The 21,466-nt window shown below is 36.4% G+C and overlaps 1 pseudogene; it reads right to left on the bottom strand.

Moving 5' to 3' along the window:
- The window catches only part of LOC116643262, an 86,956-nt pseudogene extending 65,782 nt beyond the window's left edge, over positions 1–21,174 (bottom strand).
- Positions 21,175–21,466: the final 292 nt, after the last annotated feature.

The following is a 21,466-nucleotide window of genomic DNA, read 5'->3' as shown; positions in this document are numbered from 1 at the left end:
TTAAAGTTTAAAGGAAAAGCGCTGCATGAGGTAAATGTGCTTCCAGGAAAAAGACGGCGGTCAGATTGCCAAGAAGACTCACGTGTGGCCAACTTACACCGTGGGTGGGGAATTCACTTTATCTGGCCCTCCCATCTTCAGATTCATAATATTTATCTTCTTATCACAGTGCATGTGGATCTACCTCTTATTTATTTATTAATATATGCAATGAATAACTTTTAGTTCTTACCATGCATCAGAGTGAGGACTCAGCTTCTACATCACAAAGGATAATATGTAAAACCAGATTGCCAATTGCTAATTTCCAAAAAGAAATAGAGCTATCGTGTGAACATGAATATTTATAGGAAGAAGGCCAGAACAATAACCCTTTAAGCAGATTTATATCGGAAGCCAAATTATACATAGAAGTTTGCTGAAGCAGGACAGGAAAGTTGTGTGATCCAGATATTTATTGGCATGTGAGTAGGAGAGGACTGGATTTGCCAGAGGACCTGGTGTGATTGAGTTCCTGGCAGGGAAGCCGTCTTCTTTGGACAGGGCTTCAGTAGGGCCTGCCAAAACATGCTCTCCAGTGTTTAGTTTGTATGTACTTCTATTGCTAACACATCCCTTTGAAAGAAAAATTTTTCATTTCAGATTGACCCTGGACCTTTTTCTTTACATTTTAATGTGACTTTGCTTTTTTCTCCAATGATATGTTATGTGTTTTTTATACTTAGAATCTTAGAAGACAATTTTATATCCAACTTGTTAGCAGAATCCCTCTTATGCCCTCCATACATAACAGCATTTATTGTGAATTATTAAAGGATTCTATTCTGTACATTATAATATGATTTTATTTATCTGTAAAACAATTTAGGGGCGTCTGGGTGGCTCAGTTGGTTAAAGGTCCGACTCCTGATTTCGTCTCAGGGTCGTGAGATCAAGCCCTACTTTGGGCTCTGTGCTCAGTGGGGAGTCGGTTTGAGATTCTTTCCCTCTCCCACTCCCTCTGCCTCTCCCCCCCGACAAACTCTCTCTCTCTCTCCCCCTAAAATAAATAAATAAATCCTTAAAAAACATTTTATTTTACCTCTCAAAGTAAACAGGAAATTATTCAAAAATATTTTGTGTAATTAATTTATCATGCTTACCAGCAATGATAAAAAATATACCCAAACATTAAGTCTGTGATTTAAATTTACTTTTCATTTTTAAAAAAGGAAAATGTGAAGTAGAGCCACATAAATGATTTACTGTAATACATTTTAAGCATCAAATTAATAAAAATTTAATCAATATCACAGCTTTGATAAAACAATCTCAAGAAATGGGAAAAGTAGTATTATCAAGGGAAGTCTTTTTATTAATTAACTTTTGTTTTTAAAAATGTAAGAAAAAATAACTGAATGATTCACGGACTAGAGCTTGAAGGCTGAAAGTAAAACTTTGTTCTTGAGGCAGTATTCTTTAAACAAAAATGCTACTTGCTCAAATTAGGAAAAAAGAAACCTGATGATTTTAAGTTTCTGTTCCTTACAAGATTTTAATTTAAATACTTGTTATCATGTGAAAACAAAACACATATTGAAAACTTAATTTACAAATTTTGTACTATTAGCTTTACTAGCCAGTTTTATCTTGGCTCCTATAATGAAATTTATGTACAGTTAATCAAGAGATTCCACACACAGGTGCAGCTTCTATTCTCACATCTGGTATGGCTACATCAAGCTCTTTTTAGCCTAGGAATCAAGAGTCACAGAAACCAAGAGGTTTTTGCTGTTGTTTCAGTCTTGAATCACCAAGTTAAGAGTCTCGCATTGGAAAAAGAACTACTAACTAGTGTTTGCTATAAGTGGAAGTGTCTTCTGGGGACAAAAATTGAGGAATAAAATTAAAACTGTGTTATTTGAACATTTAAAAGATAGAAAGTTCTAGTAAGTGTGAAATGCTTCCTGTAAATTATACCTGAAACAAAGGACCAAAGTAGCTTTAAGTATCAGAGAAGGACGAAACAGTGACCAAGAATGGGAGGTGAGAGATATAAGTATACCATCAAAGAGCATTCAAGTTAAAGAATAGCTTTATCTAATTACAAGAGAAAATGTTTAGCATTCATAGGGGATCATTAGAAAATCATATAAAAATTCCTCTTTTGGTATAGTTTGGAACTCAGTGTCCAAAATTTCTGAAGGACATATAATCATAAATGAATCTAAGATACATAGTCGCATGAGCTTTGAAAGCACAATTAATTTAGCATTCTTTATGTTTGGTAAGGGAAAATAACCACAGAGAGGAATGAATTACCTGAAATCCACATGAAAAGATTGTGAACTTCTGTATGAATAAGGTCTTCACAAGAGACATTAATTTTATTGAAAAAATTCTTATACATTATTTTAGAGATATCACTGTTCATATGGATCATTTAGTCATCTCCAATGTAGCATATATATAATGATTTTTTTTAAAAAAATTAAGCCTCTAGCAAATTTTGATAGTATATTTTTATGCTGGTTGCCAGGTTTTTCCCACATGTGTGAGGTTTATCAGACCGTTCAGAATAAATGATAAGGCCCAGGTGCTACTTATTGAGGAGAATGATTGCATTTCTGGAACAAGCTTTCTTCTTTGTATTATTTTGAATAAATAAGATGTGTTTGTTTCAGAGGTTAAATGAAAGAAGTGAACTTTAAAGACAGAAGACCATAATTATATATAATACATTGGGTTTAATGTTTTTCAGAATAAAAGAAAAGAAAAAACAATGAGAAATGTTTTTCTAGATTTAGGCTTTGGACATACATGTTGACTTTTAAAAAATATTTCATGATTTCTTTTTCTTGCATTGGTTTTAGCCTTGGCCATCTACATTGTCTCATCTGATTTATTTTTACTCGGTAATTAATTAATCGATTCATGGCATACCTGTTTGGGTTTGGAAGGAATATAAAGAATTTGTAAGGGGTATAATGATGAATACAAAGTCTCTATTTTCAAGAGGTTACTCAAGGTAGTTTGCATTAGAGATAAGTATCCAAGGGTGTGTGTGTGTGGGGGGGCGTGTTAGTTTGGGAGGTAGGGCATGGGGAAAAGGTATTGTACCCATGACTCTGACTTCAATAAAAGGATTTATTTTTAAAAGAACAAGCCAACTCCAGCCACAGTCATATCACATAAAATATATATTTAGAAAATATCTGGGGATGCCTGGGTGGCTCAGTCAGTTAAGCATCTGCCTTCGGCTCAGGTCATGATCCCGGTGTCCTGGGATCGAGTCCCTTATCGGGCTCCCTGCTCAGCGGGGAGTCTACTTCTCCCTCTGCCTTTCCCCCCGCTTGTGCTGTCTCTCTCTGACAAATAAATAAAATCTTTAGAAAAAGAAAAAAGAAAATAACTGAACCATTACAATTTGTTACATACTTACTCTGTAGGTAGAGATGAATCAAGGAGTAGAGACCATTTTTCATTTTAAGAACAAATTCGATGATTTTCAGTAATTTTAGACAAAAGACTTGGCAACATTTCTTAATGCTTTTTTTTCTGTGATATTTCCCAATAGAGTAGATCATTCCCCACATTTGCAGTCCTTTGGGTGTAAAAATGAGTTTTCAATGACTGTTGTGAAATGAATTGCCTTTTGTCTCACTCTTTGTTTTCTCATCCAGAATGAGTTTCTGTTGAATTTTTGGTACATTATTAAAGATCCTGATAGGAAATGGTGCGGAGCCTTCACTTCAGGAAAGAACCAGAAGGTTGCTGAATCTTTTTGCACAGCTCCAGGGAGATGCTTAAAATATTTCATTGACTTCTTGTCCCTGAAAGAAAATTAAAAAAAAAAAAGAAAAAAAAAAAGATAGAAATCAGAAAAGAGGAATACAAGAGAAGTAGCTGGAGGGATTGACTTAAGAGGAAAAATTAAAATAATTGAATATGCACAGTTTGATGGAACAACTCAGGAGACTATGGCAGCTGACTACAAATGTCTGTACTTAGGATGACTCTTAATGGCAGCTTATAGGCATCACAAAGTGGAGTAGACGTGGACTTATACAAAAGCAAATATAAGTTCAAGATTAGTGAATTTTTTTAAGTGAAGTGTACTCGTTTGAGGAAAAGAAGAATATTCCTTGGAGAACATATCGAGTTGTTCCACAAGAAAGAGGAACCGAACGGAATAAGCTGATGGCTGTTTTTAGTGAAAGCAGAAGACGCGCATTAGTCCAGAGAGACTTTATTTCTTCTTTGGTTTGATTATTAGTAAATTTGAATAAACGTCATTTGGGGACAACTTTTGAATGCCAAAAAGATAATGGTAATATGTAAATATTTGGAGACTATCAGAGTCTTGAAAAATTCATGACAAGAATGATCTGTGGTAAGTAAAATCCTTATAGAAAGCAGAAGCCTAATTATAACCCAATACAATCAAACCTTGATCATGTATTGTAATGCATTTGAATACAGAAAATGTTATGTCAGTCATAAATGATTTTCAAACCTCATTTTAACAACTATATTCAAGCTCCATCACACTGTTCCTGTGCTATTAAAAAGAGCCAATTAACTGATGGATATTTTATCTCTTTTTATTTCTCTGCTCACCTACTGGGGTAGTTTTGGATGAGTAGTGAAATTGCCAAAGTGGAAGATATCCTGAGGAATGAGAAGAAACAACAGGTCAAATGTTCCACAAAGCAGACAATTACACTTAATAACTTAGAGGTGGCTGTGGTTCATTACTCCTCATAAGGGACATTTCCTAAGAAAAGGGAAGCTAGTGATACTTTTAAAATAAAAAAAAAGCGCACTGCTCTTTGTAAGTCGAACTGTGTACTTTTGCACTGTACTATAGGTATTGTCATGTGCTAACATCTGGAAAAAAATTATTATCCCCGAAGAACAAGTTAGGCTACCAGATTTACTTCTCGGTGAATTTTTATTTACCACTAAGTAGTAGTATGAACTTATAATTTTAATGCAAAATGTAAATTGAACATATATTTCCTCTAAAAATCTTCAGTTACCTCTTGGATATAGTTGTATGGCTGTAGAGGCAGGAAAATCATCTCTTTCCAGGAGAAATTTTAATGTCTTCTCATGTTGCTTCTGAGTGGTGGCTCTAAGTGCAAGCGTGGAATCATCGAAGCACGTAGTGAGAAATGAAGAGATGCGCGCGTGTAATCCGCTCCTCTGCTGGCACCATGGCTTGCCCTGAGCTACCCCAGACGATGAGGCAGGTAGCTACTGAAAGATATTCAACGTGAGGGTCCATCTGTCCTTCAATGACCTCCTTTGATGTTACAAACTGGAACTATTCTTGTTCTACTTTTTGTGAAAATAAAAAAAAAAAAAAAACAGCTCCTAATTATTCTCTATGGTAATGATTATTCATATATTTGAGGTCAGTCTAGTTTATCTAACATTTTCTTTGATCGTGTCCTTTTGAGATAGGAAGGGATCTCTGTGCCCAATTCCTTTCATTTCCATACACTACTAAGCTTGAAATGACAATTCTTGGTTTGGTTCCTGTGTAGTCATTCGGACTAGGTTTATCCAGTGCCTTTGTCTTTTGGTAATGACTAAATTCTAGGGCTGCCCAGGAATTCTGCAACCACCCCCCACCCTGGCGGAGATGCTTACAACTGAGACTATATCACACCAGGGGAGTAGATTGAATACCAGATATCTCTAGATCTGATAAACTTTATGTGCTTTATTTTATTTAATTAGATCTATGATCCTTTGAGGTAGATATCTTTATTTCCATTTTTTAAAAAATATTTTATTTATTTGATAGAGTCACAGCGAGAGAGGGAACACAAGCAGGGGGAGTGGGAGAGGGAGAAGCAGGCTTCCTGCCAAGCAGGGAGCCCAATGTGGGGCTCGATCCCAGGACCCCGGGATCATGACCTGAGCCGAAGGCAGACGCTTAATGACCGAGCCACCCAGGCACCCCTATTTCCATTTTTAAAGAAAAAGAAACTTGGGTTGGACAAGTTAAAAGATTTGCCCAAGTTTACACAGCTGGTTATATGTTGGATGCAGCTGTCAAAATTCTGTCAGACTTTAGTACAAAGTGGTCATGCTCTCCTGGCTCTACTAAGGAGTCCGAACTCAGCATTTCTAATTCCCAGAAATGGCTGAAGCAGAACATATGCATTCATGGATGAGTAAGGAAGCAGGCCCCTAGCTTGGAGACTGCAGTGTGGGGAACCACTTGTAGAGCTCTCTTTGATAGAACTCACTCATAAAAAATGTCTTCAAGCACTTGATTGATAAATGAGAATAAAAGCCTTTCATAAACTCTTCTGAGACCAATCCTACCATAAGACAAGAATTAATAAAAGCAATCCAGAAGAAGGAACAGACCTATGATGACGATCTACTTCCTCATAAGTCTAGCATTTATATCCTAGCTTCAGCTACAGATTCTCCATCACTGGTTAATGTATACATAATGCTAAATTAACTTTGGAAAAATGTGTGTTGTTCCTACTTCAATTGACATTTTTGATAATCCCATATGGTCTAAAATAAAATAATAGATGATCGATGATAGAAACCAGGTTTTGGAAGGACAGCATAATGACAATTTTTGTCAAGGGCCTGGTATCCATGATGGGTGAAACTATAGTTTTCTCTGAAGCTATATTTTCAGCATTTATTTATACAAGTGTTTTAGGCCTTATCAAAATCAAGGTTTATTTATTTCTCTAGGCTTGACTTACTTAAGTAATTAGGTAGTATTTCAGAACCATGGAACATTTCTAATCCTTCCACCCCAATGGTCTCTTTATTCATGATCTAACATGATATCAAAACCATTTTTTTAGGTCTTTTCTAAAATTTCCTGTTCCCAGTGAGGACCTTGACTGTTTTATCTAAATTGTAATGTCATCTCCAGCTTTCCTAAACCCCTTTATCTCCTGACCCTCCTCTACATTTTAACTTTCAATTTTTAACTCTACCACTTATTACCTTCTAATTTGTGTGTAGATGTGTTTACTTATACATGTATAGATTATCAATTAAATATTGTATTAATTGTCACTACCACTAGAATATAAGTTCCCCAGGCCAGGGATAATTTGTTTGCTTTGTTCACTCTTATATTTCCAGTGCCAATTATGCTTGGCACATAGTAGGTACTCAGTAAATACTTGTGAATGAATAAGCAAGTGGCCACTCATTATTGTCCACACTAATATCAGCTCTCCTCCTAAAATATTATTATTATTATTATTACTATTAACAGGAGAAGGAAAATAAACATTGATTTCTGCTTACCACTGGGCAACTACCTCTAAAGGGGTAAATATTCTGACTCCTTTTATTGATTTTATTTTATGAAATATTAATCTTCTGTATGCAGATTAACATGCAGAAAGACTTTGAGATAGTCCAGGGAGCATATCTCTTTCTGTTCATATTATTTATATGAAAACATCAAGCAGGCAGAGTTTGTAAAGGAAGCAATTTTGCCAAAACGTTTTTTGCAGGTATAATTTTTTTAAGTGATATCATCTGCACAGCTATCCTGTGCAGTCTCTTCTACTTTTGCTCCAAGTTATAATACCTTATATGGTCTCACTCCTTAATAAGTAAGTGAGGTAGAAGTCTGACTGAAGATGCCGGTTTGAGTCTATTCTGACCTGCTCTACTGTTTCACATTATAATTTACTTCTTCTGAAGATGGAGGAGAAATTAATTGTATGATGAGATTTGGGAAAGAGGACCTGTCTTGTCTCATTTAGTCCCATACAGGGGGATTTCACCAAGGGTTTCCAAAACACTGAGCTCCAAGTTAAACTGAAGAAGACATGTATTGGTCCGTAAAAATTCTGATGTTAGCCGTCAGGTCAATTCAAAGTACTCAGAGTTCTCAGCCTAGGAAAAGTATCAGTTTTGCCCCAGAACACTTCAAGTTGATTGGTTTATGTTTATCTAAAGAGAAATATAGTTGTATACCAATTACCAGGCAGTAAAAACAGGAGATTAGGTTCAATACCAGATGCTCCCCAGGAAGACAAACACAAAACCAGATGCTGCTATGTCAGTTCTGAAGGCTGTCCAGGAGCCATATAAAATGCCAAGGCCAAGGCCGACTGGGTGGCACAGTGGATTAAGCGGTTAAGCGTCTGACTCTTGATTTCAGCGCAGGTCTGACATCAGGGTCTCGAGATTGAGCCCCACCCCTTGTGGGCTTCTCAATCATCTCAGAGTCTGCTTGAGTTTCTCTCCTCCCTCTCGCCCCTCACCATGCTGTCTCTCTCTCTTTTAATCTTTTAAAAATAAAAAAAACAAAGGCCAGCAGGTAAAAACTTGTGTGTTACAAAGTCCCCGATCTTTAGATACCCACTTTTTAATGGTGAAAACTTTCTTTTTATTTTTTATTTTATTTATTTATTTATTTATTTTTAAAAAAGATTTTATTTATTTATTTGACAGAGAGAGAGACAGCGAGAGAGGGAACACAAGCAGGGGAGTGGGAGAGGGAGAAGCAGGCTTCCCGTGGAGCAGGGAGCCCGATGCGGGGCTTGATCCCAGGACCTGGAATCATGACCTGAGCCGAAGGCAGACGCTTAACGACTGAGCCACCCAGGCGCCCCTTGAAAACTTTTAAATAAATGTATTAGAGACACTTGGTTACAAATTAACAAGGTCATAGGCAATCTGCAACGATGCTAAATGTGTCTTTGAAAACTCACCAAAATTTTTAAGATAACATAAAATCGTAGGCATTCGCTTGGACTCTGCTATTGATTAGTGAGCTGGTTGTGCTGAAACATCCACATAGTAATTAGTATGTACTCTAATTAGCTCAACCTTTTTCTGCCTCCTCTCTTCTTTTGAGCATTCCTTGGCAGTGCAAGAGGTTAAGAGGTTGCGAATGTAGAACCCTGTATAATTTTGTTATCATTAAGTATGTTTGATTCAATTACAACCTGAAAAGGAATGGTGACTTCCTTAGCTCTTTCCTTATTACTTTAAGGCTTAATTATGTTTATATATTTCCGGTGTAAATGATAATACATTATTTATCTCATTTATTATGTGTAAATATATTTTTTATTGTGATAGAAATAGTTAAAGGGTGACTTAAGGTAAAATGACAGCTCTTTAGAAATTTCTTTCTTAGCCTGAACCAACTATCACCTAACATACCTATGAGGCTAGCATGAGGATAAAAACTTCTAACAGCACTACCCAGGAAGTTTTTTGAGGGTCAACACATTGGCAAAATCTCAGATTTTTTTCTGCTAACTACAGAACTTCTGGTGCTGAAATACTTCTGATATCGATGATGCATGTGTGTTTTGCCATTTGACATGCAGCAAATCCAAATGTACTTACCTTGAAAATAAATACAGTTATGTTTGCTCTTTGCTACATTGGCCCTGTTTCAAAGATTCTTCCAGCAGGTCTTGTCTAAGAAGTCAAACATCTGTTGTGTTGGTATTGTTTGAATAAGAACCCAAAGTATTGGGATTCCTGGGTGGCTCAGTCATTAAGTGTCTGCCTTTGGCTCAGGTCATGATCCCAGGGTCCTGGGATCGAGCCCCGCATCAGGCTCCCTGCTCGTGGAGAAGCCTTCTTCTCCCTCTCCCCCTGCCTCTGCTTGTGTTCCCTCTCTCACTGTCTCTCTCTCTCTGTCAAATAAATAAATAAAATCTTAAAAAAACCCAACAACAAAGTACTGTTTCCCTAACCCAAATTACATTAGCATCTCATTTTATGGTTCATGTGGATAATTGGAAAAAAAAAAAAAAAAAAGAACCTGAAGGGGAAATTGACAGTGAATCACCACATCCTACTTCAAAAAATGAAATTCCTCATGTGCAGGTTTTGGATGGCTGGGTGTGTCATGGAGGGTAAAGGAAAAATTCCTGGTAAAAATACATAGTATTTTGTGTTGTCCATCCATTCACTGTAAGGGAGATTCACTCGCAGGGCGGGTAGACACTCTATTTTCTTTTTCTTTTTTTTTTTTTTTTAAGATTTTATTTACTTATTTGAGAGAGAGATATATAGCAAGAGAAAGAGCACGAGCAGGGGGGGAGGGAGCCTGACAAGGGGCTCAATCCCAGGATCCGGGGATCATGACCTGAGAGATAGGCAGCCGCTTAATGACTGAGCCACCCAGGTGTCCCTGGACATTGTACTTTCATTTAGCAGAACTGTACAAAAGGTCATATTGAGCAACCTATCCTCTGTGTGCAGACCTCACAAGAATATTTTTACTCACATGTATTTGGGTGAGATAAATAGAAATTCATATTACTGTTTATTAGCAAACCCCGTATCTGGACAAATCTCTTCTAATTTGAGGAAGAAAAAAATAAAATAATGTGGCTTATTATCAGAAGCTATAAATTGAAATTGAAAGCTTATCGTGAAGATTTAAAGGGAGAGCAAACTTCATAAAATAGGTTACATCTTAGAGACCCAATATTTTAAGAAGATATTTTGTGTTTTTATGGGTTAGAAAGATGTCGCCTCTGTGAAACAAAAGCAAAAATTAGAAGATATATGGAAAATATAAACTAAGAAGAATATTGTCAGGATGGATTTAAAGTCAGTGGTGAAGATGAAAAGAGGTGAAATAAATTAAAAGAAAAGTGAAAAAAAAAGAGTAATAGAATAATCAAAATCAACATTAGAGGATTTATTGAGTATTATTGATCCCATGGAAAAGAGATCACTAATGAGGTGACAAACTTGAGAACATTTTCCTGATTTAGAAGGAAAGCAGATAGAAATAAACTTAATGAGTGATGGTGATTGACATGGAAATTCAAATTACAGATTAACTAGGAAGAATCCAAAGCAAGAACGATGGACAATTGTTTTTACAAAAATTTGAAAAATAAAAACAAATTCTAGATCCTATAAGCATCCAAAATATGTTAACTAGAAAGAAATACAAATTAAGCTCATCTTAAGTTTCCATCATGCTGTACTAAATTCCTGAAGCAATGAATAAATAGTATACAGTTTTAAGACAAAAATATTGTGAACCAAAAACATTATACATAGTCAATTTCACCCCTAATTAGCCTAAGGGAGAAATAGATGTTAATATATGCAATAACTTAGAAAAGATGGCCCCTCAACATCCATTTTGAACACAAAAATATGCTGAAACCAATCAAGCTTGTTTAAAGATAAGATAAAAAATATTAAAAATAAAAATAATAAAAATGAATATTTACTGAGTCAGTGCTGAAGGCATTGTTCTTATTTCTCTCATATTCATTAATTGAACCCACAAAAATAGAATCATCTCTGTTTCACAAATAAAAGCAGCAAGGTAGAGTGAGGTTATGCAACAGGCTGAGGTCGTGTTACTCAAGAGGCAGGACCCCATTTAGGAGTCTGGCTTCCTGACCTCTGCCCCTCTTCTGTGCTGCCTCGTGAGCGTTGGGGCGCCGCCAATGGTGGTATGTGCCGCTGAAACTAGAGAAACACATACCTCAGCAGAGGTATGTGCCCGATATAGTTACAAATTATTCAAATGGTAAAAAATAGTTGAAAAACAGGGGGCACCTGGGTGGCTCAGTCGTGAAGTGTCTGCCTTCGGCTCAGGTCATGATCCCAGCGTCCTGGGATCGAGCCCCGCATCGGGCTCCCTGCTCCTCGGGAAGCCTGCTTCTCCCTCTCCCACTCCCCCTGCTTGTGTTCCCTCTCTCGCTGTGTCTCTCTCTGTCAAATAAATAAATAAAATCTTAAGAAAGAAATAGTTGAGGGACGCCTGGGTGGCTCAGTCGGTGAAGCGTCTGCCTTCAGCTCAGGTCATGGTCCCAGGGTCCTGGGATCGAGTCCCACATTGGGCTCCTTGCTCAGCGGGGAACCTGCTTCTCCCACTGCCTGCCGCTCCCTCAGCTTGTGCTCTCTCTCTGACAAATAAATAAATAAAATCTTAAAAAAAAAAAAAAAATCTTGATGAAGTCCCAATAGTTCATTTTTGCCCTTGCTTCCCTTGCCTTCGGCGATGTTTCTAGGAAGAAGTTGCTGCGGCTGAGGTCGAAGAGGTTGCTGCCTGTGTTCTCCTTTAGGATTTTGATGGATTCCTGTCTCACATTTAGGTCTTTCAACCATTTGGAGTCTATTTTTGTGTGTGGTGTAAGGAAATGGTCCAGTTTCATTCTTCTGCATGTGGCTGTCCAATTTTCCCAACACCATTTGTTGAAGAGACTGTCTTTTTTCCATTGGACATTCTTTCCTGCTTTGTCAAAGATTAGTTGACCATATAGTTGAGGGTCCATTTCTGGGCTCTCTATTCTGTTCCATTGATCTATGTGTCTGTTTTTGTGCCAGTACCATACTGTCTTGATGATGACAGCTTTGTAGTAGAGCTGGAAGTCTGGAATTGTGATGCCGCCAGCTTTGCTTTTCTTTTTCAACATTCCTCTGGCTATGCGGGGTCTTTTCTGGTTCCATACAAATTTGAGGATTATTTGTTCCATTTCTTTGAAGAAAGTGGATGGTATTTTGATGGGGATTGCATTGAATGTGTAGATTGCTCTAGGTAGGATTGACATCTTCACAATATTTGTTCTTCCAATCCATGAGCATGGAACGTTTTTCCATTTCTTTGTGTCTTCCTCAATTTCTTTCATGAGTATTTTAGATCTTGCCATTTGCAACGACGTGGATGGAACTGGAGGGTATTATGCTGAGCGAAATAAGTCAAACAGAGAAAGACATGTATCATATGACCTCACTGATATGAGGAATTCTTAATCTCAGGAAACAAACTGAGGGTTGCTGGAGTGGGGGGTGGGGTGGGAGGGATGGGGTGACTGGGTGATGGACACTGGGGAGGGTATGTGTTGTGGTAAGCGCTGTGAATTGTGCAAGACTGTTGAATCTCAGATCTGGACCTCTGAAACAAATAATGCAATATATGTTAAGAAAGAAAAAAAGAAGAAGAAGAATGTAGCAGGAGGGGAAGAATGAAGGGGGGGAAATCGGAGGGGGAGAAGAACCATGAGAGACAATGGACTCTGAAAAACAAACTGAGGGTTCTAGAGGGGAGGGGGTTGGGAGGATGGGTTAGCCTGGTGATGGGTATTGAGGAGGGCACGTTCTGCATGGAGCACTGGGTGTTATGCACAAACAATGAATCATGGAACACTATATCTAAAACTAATAATGTAATGTATGGGGATTAACATAACAATAAAAAATTAAAAAAAAATAAAACTTAAAAAAAAAAAAAGAAAGAAATAGTTGAAAAACAACCTTGAAAGTAATAATTTTGACAAGAGGCCAATCCTTTTGTTGAAATCCTCTGTAGGTCAGTATACACGTGTGTGTAACTTTGTTTAAAACATTTTTAAAAGTTATATTTGAATACAACCTCAATGTAGAGAACATACTGCAGTTGGGGAAGACCCCAAGACCATCCTTAGATTCAGTGATTCACCAGTGGGACTCTCAGAACTTAGTAAAGCCATTATAGTCATGGTTCAGTTTTTACCATGTAAGGGTGCAGATTAAAGTCAGAATAGGAAAAAGGCATAAATTATAGGTTTTCTCTCCATGGATAGTACTTACTTCTACCAGCAATGATGTGTGACAGCATGTACAAAGTATTCCCAACTGGGGAAGCTCTATGCCTCTGGAAGTCGAGGTGACGCCATGTAGCTCAAGACGTTCACAATATGTTACGTGGTTAACGTAGACTATATGTCATGACCCAAAGCCCTCATGAAAACAAGGACACTCTTATCAGGCAGGACATTCCAGGGGTTTAGAGGTTACCTCCCATGAGCCAGGGACAGGTGCCAAACCTATCTGTATGATGTATGCAATCTAGCTTAAGTGAGCTAATTCTTTACTGCGTGCATACCGATAACATACTAATTGATAACTTAAAGAGTGAAAATTCCCCTTTACCATTCCCTTGTGGATGCCATTAAGTCATTTCCAGAATTAAAAAAAAATATTTTGATAATACAAGCAATGCCTGAATGTTCTGGTATGTAGTTGTGCACATTTTGTTTTGTTGAGTGTTGAGTGGTGAGCTGGAGCAAAGGATATGCACATGAAAACTTCTGATTGACATTTCTATATGATTTTGGGTTGACATTTCTTTATGATTTGATAAAATTAAGTCTTCTGAAGTAGGAGCACAGTATTTACATTTATTCATGTATTCTTTAACCTAACTATTAATAATTTTTACATAAGTAAGGAATATTAAAGTTTTTCACTCTCATTTTTTATAAATTTAACCTTTACCCTTTGCATTTTATAATTACTTATCTCTGTTTTACTGATATAAGAAAATGACTTATTTTTGATGTTGAACTTATAAACAATCATTTTAACTCTCTTATTACTTCTTATAATTTCCAGTTAGTTGTTTTTTTTATTTTCTAGGTGCACAGATATATCATTTGCATGTAATGGTGGCGTATTTTCTTCTTTTTCTTTATTTATACATCTGTACTTTTCTTTCCTTTCCTTTTCTTTGTTTCTTTGTTTCTTTGTTTCCTTCTTTCTTCTTCCCTTTTTTTTTTTTTGTAAGCTTTACACTCAACATAGGGCTTGAACTCATCACCACTGCAAGATCAAGAGTTCCCTGCTTTATAGACTGAGCCAGGCACCCCCATCTTTTTGTTTTACATGTGTACTTTCTTGCCTTATTATACATTGGGTTGACCTTTAAGCAATATGAACTAGTGGCTACCTTTATCTTTGCCCTTATTTTTAAGTGATTGCTTCATATTAACTATATTATTTGCCATAGCTGTCTACGAGAAAGCCTTAATCAAGATAAAGATCTTTCTTCCTTTTTCAAATTCATTAAGTTTTCTCCTACCAAGCTTAGTTGTTAAATTTTTGTCTAAAGCTTTACTGTGTCATCAAGATGTTTATATATTTTCTTCTTCCTCAAAACTATAAAGTAGTGATATCTGATATTGATTTCCTAAAACAGAATTTTCCTTCTCTGGAATACAATATAGTTGTAATATGCTGTAGTGTTTTGCTTGGTGATATTTTGTATTTATGGTGTGAACCTGTTACTGATGGAATGTTTTTGAACACCTGATAATAATGAAAGTGATTTAAAAAGCAAACATTTGTAAATAAATAAATAAAGCAAAGTCCATTTTGCAAAACATAGATAATAAAAGCAAATTATGATTTATAAATAATAAAACAAGGTGGCAGGAGTTAAGCCAATTAAATAAATTGTGTCAGTTTAAATGATAAATTTCTTATGTTAGAAGGCAGAAAAATTCATATTGCTTTTTAAATTATTTATTATAATAAATATTTATTAAGCAATTATTACATTTATTAATAATTAATTAAATTATTTTTATTATGTTATGTTAATCACCATACATTACATCATTAGTTTTTTTTTTTAAAGATTTTATTTATTTATTTGAGAGAGAGAGAATGAGAGAGAGCACATGAGAGGGGGGAGGGTCAGAGGGAGAAGCAGACTCCCGCCGAGCAGGGAGCCCGATGTGGGACTCGATCCAGGGACTCCAGGATCATGACCTGAGCCGAAGGCAGTCGCTTAACCAACTGAGCCACCCAGGCGCCCTACATCATTAGTTTTTGATGTAGTGTTCCATGATTCATTGTTTGCGTATAACACCCAGTGCTCCATTCAGTACGTGCGCTCTTTAATACCCATCACCAGGCTAACCCATCCCCCCACCCTCCTCCCCTCTAGAACCCTCAGTTTGTTTCTCAGAGTCCATAGTCTCTCCTGGTTCATCTCCCCCTCCAACTCCCCGCCTTCATTTTTCCCTTCCTACTATCTTCTTTTTTTTTTTTTTTTAACATATAATGTATTATTTGTTTCAGAGGTACAGGTCTGTGATTCAACAATCTTACACAATTCACAGCGCTCACCATAGCACATACCCTCCCCAATGTCTATCACCCAGCCACACCATCCCTCCCTCCCCCCACCACTCCAGCAACCCTCAGTTTGTTTCCTGAGATTAAGAATTCCTCATATTGATTTTTAAAAAAATCTAACTAAAGCTGCTTAAAGAGACTCTTTAAAAATAAAACACATGAAATTATAAATAAAAGATAGGTAAAAAAAAATATTGGATAAAGAAAAAATATAATAAAATCACCCCAAGAGCAACATTTTGGGCACTTCATATGATAAGGTGTTTACATACATTGCCTACTTGGTTCTCACAACTATCTCCTACCTAGGTATTTATTGTTATTATTTTATAAATAAAGCTGGGGTTTAGCAGTATAAAGCAATCTGTTAATGGCAGAAGTGTATGTCGACCAGCTAAGTTTAAAACTTGGGGCTATTAGCTCAAAGCTCATGTTCTCCTTTTTGTCACTATGTGTCTTAGCTTGCGTCGCCATAATACCACAGATTGAACGGCTTAAACAACAGAAATTTATTTCTCACAGTTTTGGAGTCTGGGAAATTCAAGATCAAAGTGTTCCCTGATTCCATTGTGGGTGAGAGTGCTTGGGGTTTAGGGAAAGTGTGAGTGAGAGAGAGAGAGAAAGTGGGAGGGAGAAAGGAACTAAACTCTTTGGCATCTCTTCTTATAAGGATACTAATCCCACCACGAGGGACCTATCCTCATGATGTCATCTAAACCTACCTACATCCTGAAGACCCCATCTCCAAATACTATTGCCCTGGGGGCTGGGGTTTCAACATGTGAATTTTGAGTGGACACAAATATTCAGTCCTTCACATTAGCCTATATTGATAATCAGCATCTCTACTTAGAAACACAAGATTGGATTTTGGATTTGAGGAAACAGGACCAAGCATGGAGTCATAATCCCACCTTAATACAGACATTAATGCACTTTGGGACAGTAGATATGAGAAAGAAAAAAGTATAGAAGACAGTTTAATACATTGTCAGGCAATTGATATTGTATAGACTTAATTTTATCTTTGGGTAACTAAAATGATTGGATCCATGCCATGGACATGAATAATAAAAGTTAAAATTATTTTGATATGTATAGCTCATGTATAGACACCATGACTCATTATGTCAATCCTTGGTCTCATAAATAGAATATATTTTTAGGTGTACCTCTAGTTTTCATAAACTTCTTGTTTTTTGAATTGTATTTCTATTTCCCAGGAAACTGGGAACTCTAGTTGTCAAGTATTCTAATCTTATCAAAATTAATTTCTAAATTACTGTCTTACTATAGAAATTAGGTAATTCATTTTTAAAGAATTAAAATTTTTTCCAATAGACTTTACAATTTAGAAATAGATTTTAAAAATATAATGCATTGGTCATTTAAAATCATATGTTTTATTTTTACATTACAGCCATTTTAAGTGTATATTTACACTGTAAAATGTGGGTTGAATAACACCGAAAGGGCTCAGAGGCATCTGATTCAGCACAATGAGAATTCTCTTTGACTGTTTACATTGGCAGTTCCCATCTCCTTCAAAGTAATATTGGAATCTTATTTTTTTCAGATGATAAATCATGGCAATATCAGAATGTTTATATAGCATGAGTTATTTCATTCTTCAGGTAAAAGGAAAAAATGACAATATTTCTATTGCATCAGTATGGAGCATGGAACTAGTTGTCAGGAAGACTGATTTAAGAAATGCTCCTGTTTAAAATCCATTTAAAGTGACTTTGCAAAGTCTAAGCATAAACATAAAATGACCAGAACACAGTAGAGCCAATGTGACCATTTTAGCCATCTCAATAATTGATTCCAACAGCTGCTGCTAAAGCAGTTGTGTGAACATCAACATCTATCATTAGGATAGCCCACAGGATTAGATGGGCACCACCACATCAGGTTGTACGGCTTGTGTTTGCCTGAATGTATACACACATTGTAGAGCTCACCTGCTGTCGTCAAATAGGAAGTTCTTTGGGATGATCTGAGTTTCTGACAAGCAACAAGCTCATGTTGAATTATTATACCAATGGCAGAATTTGGGAAAGGGTCAGATTTTTGAAATATAGAGGTATCGGTCCAATTGTCTATCTTTAGGAAGACATTCTGAACTTGAAATACATCTTTTGTAGTTTTGCTGACTGTTTTAATATTCATCAGTAAAAATGCAGACTTTCCAAATTAAAATAAAATCAGATAATAACATCTGGCACTATGGGAACAATTAAACACATGTTTATATATCCTAAATAATTATATTTCTTAAATAAAAGGGGAGAAAATTCTAATATTTTATTGCTTTACAGTGTTCCATGCATGTCAAATGCAGTGAAGCTTGGATGAAGAAAAAAATAATATGATATTAATAGAACTGGAGTACTTCATATTTTGAAAGATGTGGAAGTTAAAATGTCACAAACTACCTGATTGTGATGACGAATGCTTATTTGCAGCATCCTTCTCCCTCGTAAGGTGGCCTAGCATATAGATGTTATTCTAGGTAGGAAAATACTGAACACAATTTTTATTGGATTTCATGCATTTGAGAACTTACTTTATGTATTTTCATTTTCCAAATTGTGTTTCACAGAACATAACTGCTATGAGACGTTCTGTAAAAAAATAATCTCTGGTCAAATAATGTTGAAAAACACGGCAATCCTTGTCCTCATCTTGGAAGGTCATAAGGAAAATTAACATATTAAAGGCCCAGAGAATTACTATAATGAAAACTTGTAGTTTCAATGACTGATGCTCAGACTTATTTAATTATTGCATACTTTTAAAGTATAACATTACATAAACATAAATGTAGAACATGCTTTGGAAATGTTAATATAAAGGATAATTCTGGTTTCTAGGATATGAAAAATATTAGATATTAATATTTATAAGCATAGAAAATCATGACTGGAAGGGGTATTAAAAGTGAGAAATTATAACCTTACATTAGGTTCTAGAATCTTTTCTTCAGCTTGCTGTCAGATAGTCTTCCAGCATATTATTTGAAGCTTCCTGTGTAGCTCAACTCAGTTACTCTATGATATCTGCCTTTTTATCCATGCCAAGCTCTGATTCTTAGTTAGGTCATTTCTAACATTGAGTTGGATATACCTCTCCATAGCTTCTCATTGGCCCTAATTGTACTCTATTCAGACGTGTTGATCAGAGAGCTATTATCCAAGACAGTGGGTCGATCATGATTCTGAGCTTTTGTTGGTTAGGGGATTGGGGTAGAAAAGGCCTAATGAAGTTAAAGCAATATATTATATGAGCTTGTTTGGTCCATCCTTGTAGAAAAGGGGCTAACAGGAATCAGGAAATGCTCCCTAGTGGAAGAAAAAGATGGCCTCTCCCAAATTCAAGTTGGATGAGGAGAGCATAGAGTGTTTCTATAACTGGGCAGGAGGCTCTCTAGCCTGAGACTTTAATGTACCTTTTAATCACTCAGTGATATTAGTATAACGCAGATTAATAGTGTGGAGTTGAGGTCAAGATTCTGAATTTCTAAAACTCTTCTATGTGATGCCAGCGTGATGGGTCCTCTGACCTCACTTACAGCAGGACTGAGAGTTCTAGGAGACCTGCCCTGCTTCCTGGCTAACTAGATGAGAATCTCCTGAGTCAAGGAAGTTAATGTAGAATTTACCAAATTTATCATAAGAATCATCTAGAGGTTCTTCTTATAAATATGGATTCCTTATGTACTAAATAATACTTTTTAGGGAAATGGCTTGGAATTTTATTTTTTATTTTTATTAAATACCCCGGGTAGTTCTTATTTTTAGCAAGTTTGCAAAACATGGAATTAATGCAAGGTTTTTCTGAGTTGATCTTCAGACCACAGCCAAGCTGATCCCATAAGGACCTGTTCTCCTGAGGAGTTTATTGGAAATGAGCTTGGATAGCCTCACTAAATGTCAGAATTCAAACCTCCTTAGGACCCTAGTGCACACCAGTCTTGTAAATATCTGATTATGGGTGCTATTCTTTGATGTGAGTAAAGAGATATTCCCCAGACCTTATTGAATGTTGAATATCCTAGCCTGCATGCATTTACCCAAGTAAGAATATTAAAAGCAGTGCCCCTCTGAGGTCATTGTGGCTTTAACAGTGGAAATTAGTGAAAGGATAGAGAGAAAAGACTCCTTAGGGAGAGTTGGGCCTTTACCAACCTCCATTAATCTGAGAAGTTTGTGTTTAAGAGTGTAAGAATGACACAGGGAAGGTTTCTTATGTTACCAAGTCCAGCCAACTTGTTGAGTTTAGAGCAGAATTTTATTACCCACAGGAACTGGTAGGAATTAGGAAATAATTATAAGGTAGGAAATGAAACTTCTTGGTATATTTGGAAAAAAAACATGTACTTTTGAGTTGGATACACTTAGTGTTCACTCTGCTTCTTAATGATAATAGCACTAGTAATAATAGCTAATAGTTATTCAATGTTTATTCTGAACCAGGCACTAATCTAGATGCTGTACATCTATTTTCATGACCTTAAGCAAGTGACTTTACCCATTTACATTCTTTCAGTTTCCTCTTTTGGTTTCCAAACCATTATTTGACCTCCCTCATGCAAAAAAAAAAAAAAAAAAAAAAAAATTCTATAAAAACCATCCTGGGGCACCTGAGTGGCTCAGTTGGTTAAGCATCTGACTCTTAATTTCAGCTCATGTCTTGATCTCAGTGTCCTGAGTTCAAGCCCCACATTGGGTTCCACATTGGGCATGGAGACTACTTAGAAAAAAAAAAAAAGAAAAGAAAACCATCCCAAGTGACTTTATCTTCAATGGCGGTGGCCTCTGCCACTGTAAATGCAGTTCCATAATCTTTCCTTTTTCAATTGATCCTTTCCTCCATTTCATCTTATCCACCTATTCCACACCATGTCCCTGAAGCTGCTCCATTTCAGATATTTCTAAACACCATAACCCACTGTTAGGCCTAAACTTCTATATGTTAACCTCAAATATGCCCTTGCTATATGTTTCCTTTCACCTTATGGTTTTGCATGTCCTGTAATTTTATCCAGTCTATCTGGACACTTTTGGTTTCTTTTCTTAACAAACCTGGTCCTTGTTTGTCACTGTCACTATGTCTCAGCATATTCTTCTCTGTCATTCCATTAGGCCTCACTATTCTTGGAAAATCTTCTCCTCCTATCTGGCTGGGCAGCTGAGTACCAACAAAGAAACCTGAATGACCCTGTGGAATGGTTCGATTATCTATTGGAGGGGTCAGTTTCCACAGGGCTGTGAATACACCCATCAATCCTTTCACTTGTTCATTGGTCTTACCCCTGGAACATTACTCACAGGAATGATTCCAAAACATCATTGCTCTCCTGAAAGCTCTAGCAAAGGATTCTTAAGTCTGACTGTATTTTTGAGTCACCTAGAGAGATTTATATTCTGATACTTAGGCTCACACCAGAGCAATTAAATAAGAATCTGAGGGTTGGCCCAAGCAATAGTATTTAAAAAAAAAATCTTCCAAGTTGATCCTAACACGCAACCATGGCTGAAACCACTGCTATAATGCGACCCCCAATGTTTCAGTT

Source organism: Phoca vitulina, unplaced genomic scaffold (genome assembly GCF_004348235.1).
Source record: "Phoca vitulina isolate PV1807 unplaced genomic scaffold, GSC_HSeal_1.0 scaffold25, whole genome shotgun sequence".
In the NCBI taxonomy this organism is placed as follows: domain Eukaryota; kingdom Metazoa; phylum Chordata; class Mammalia; order Carnivora; family Phocidae; genus Phoca; species Phoca vitulina.
Note: the sequence above shows the minus strand (reverse complement) of the source record. Positions and strands in the feature narration are given on the sequence as shown.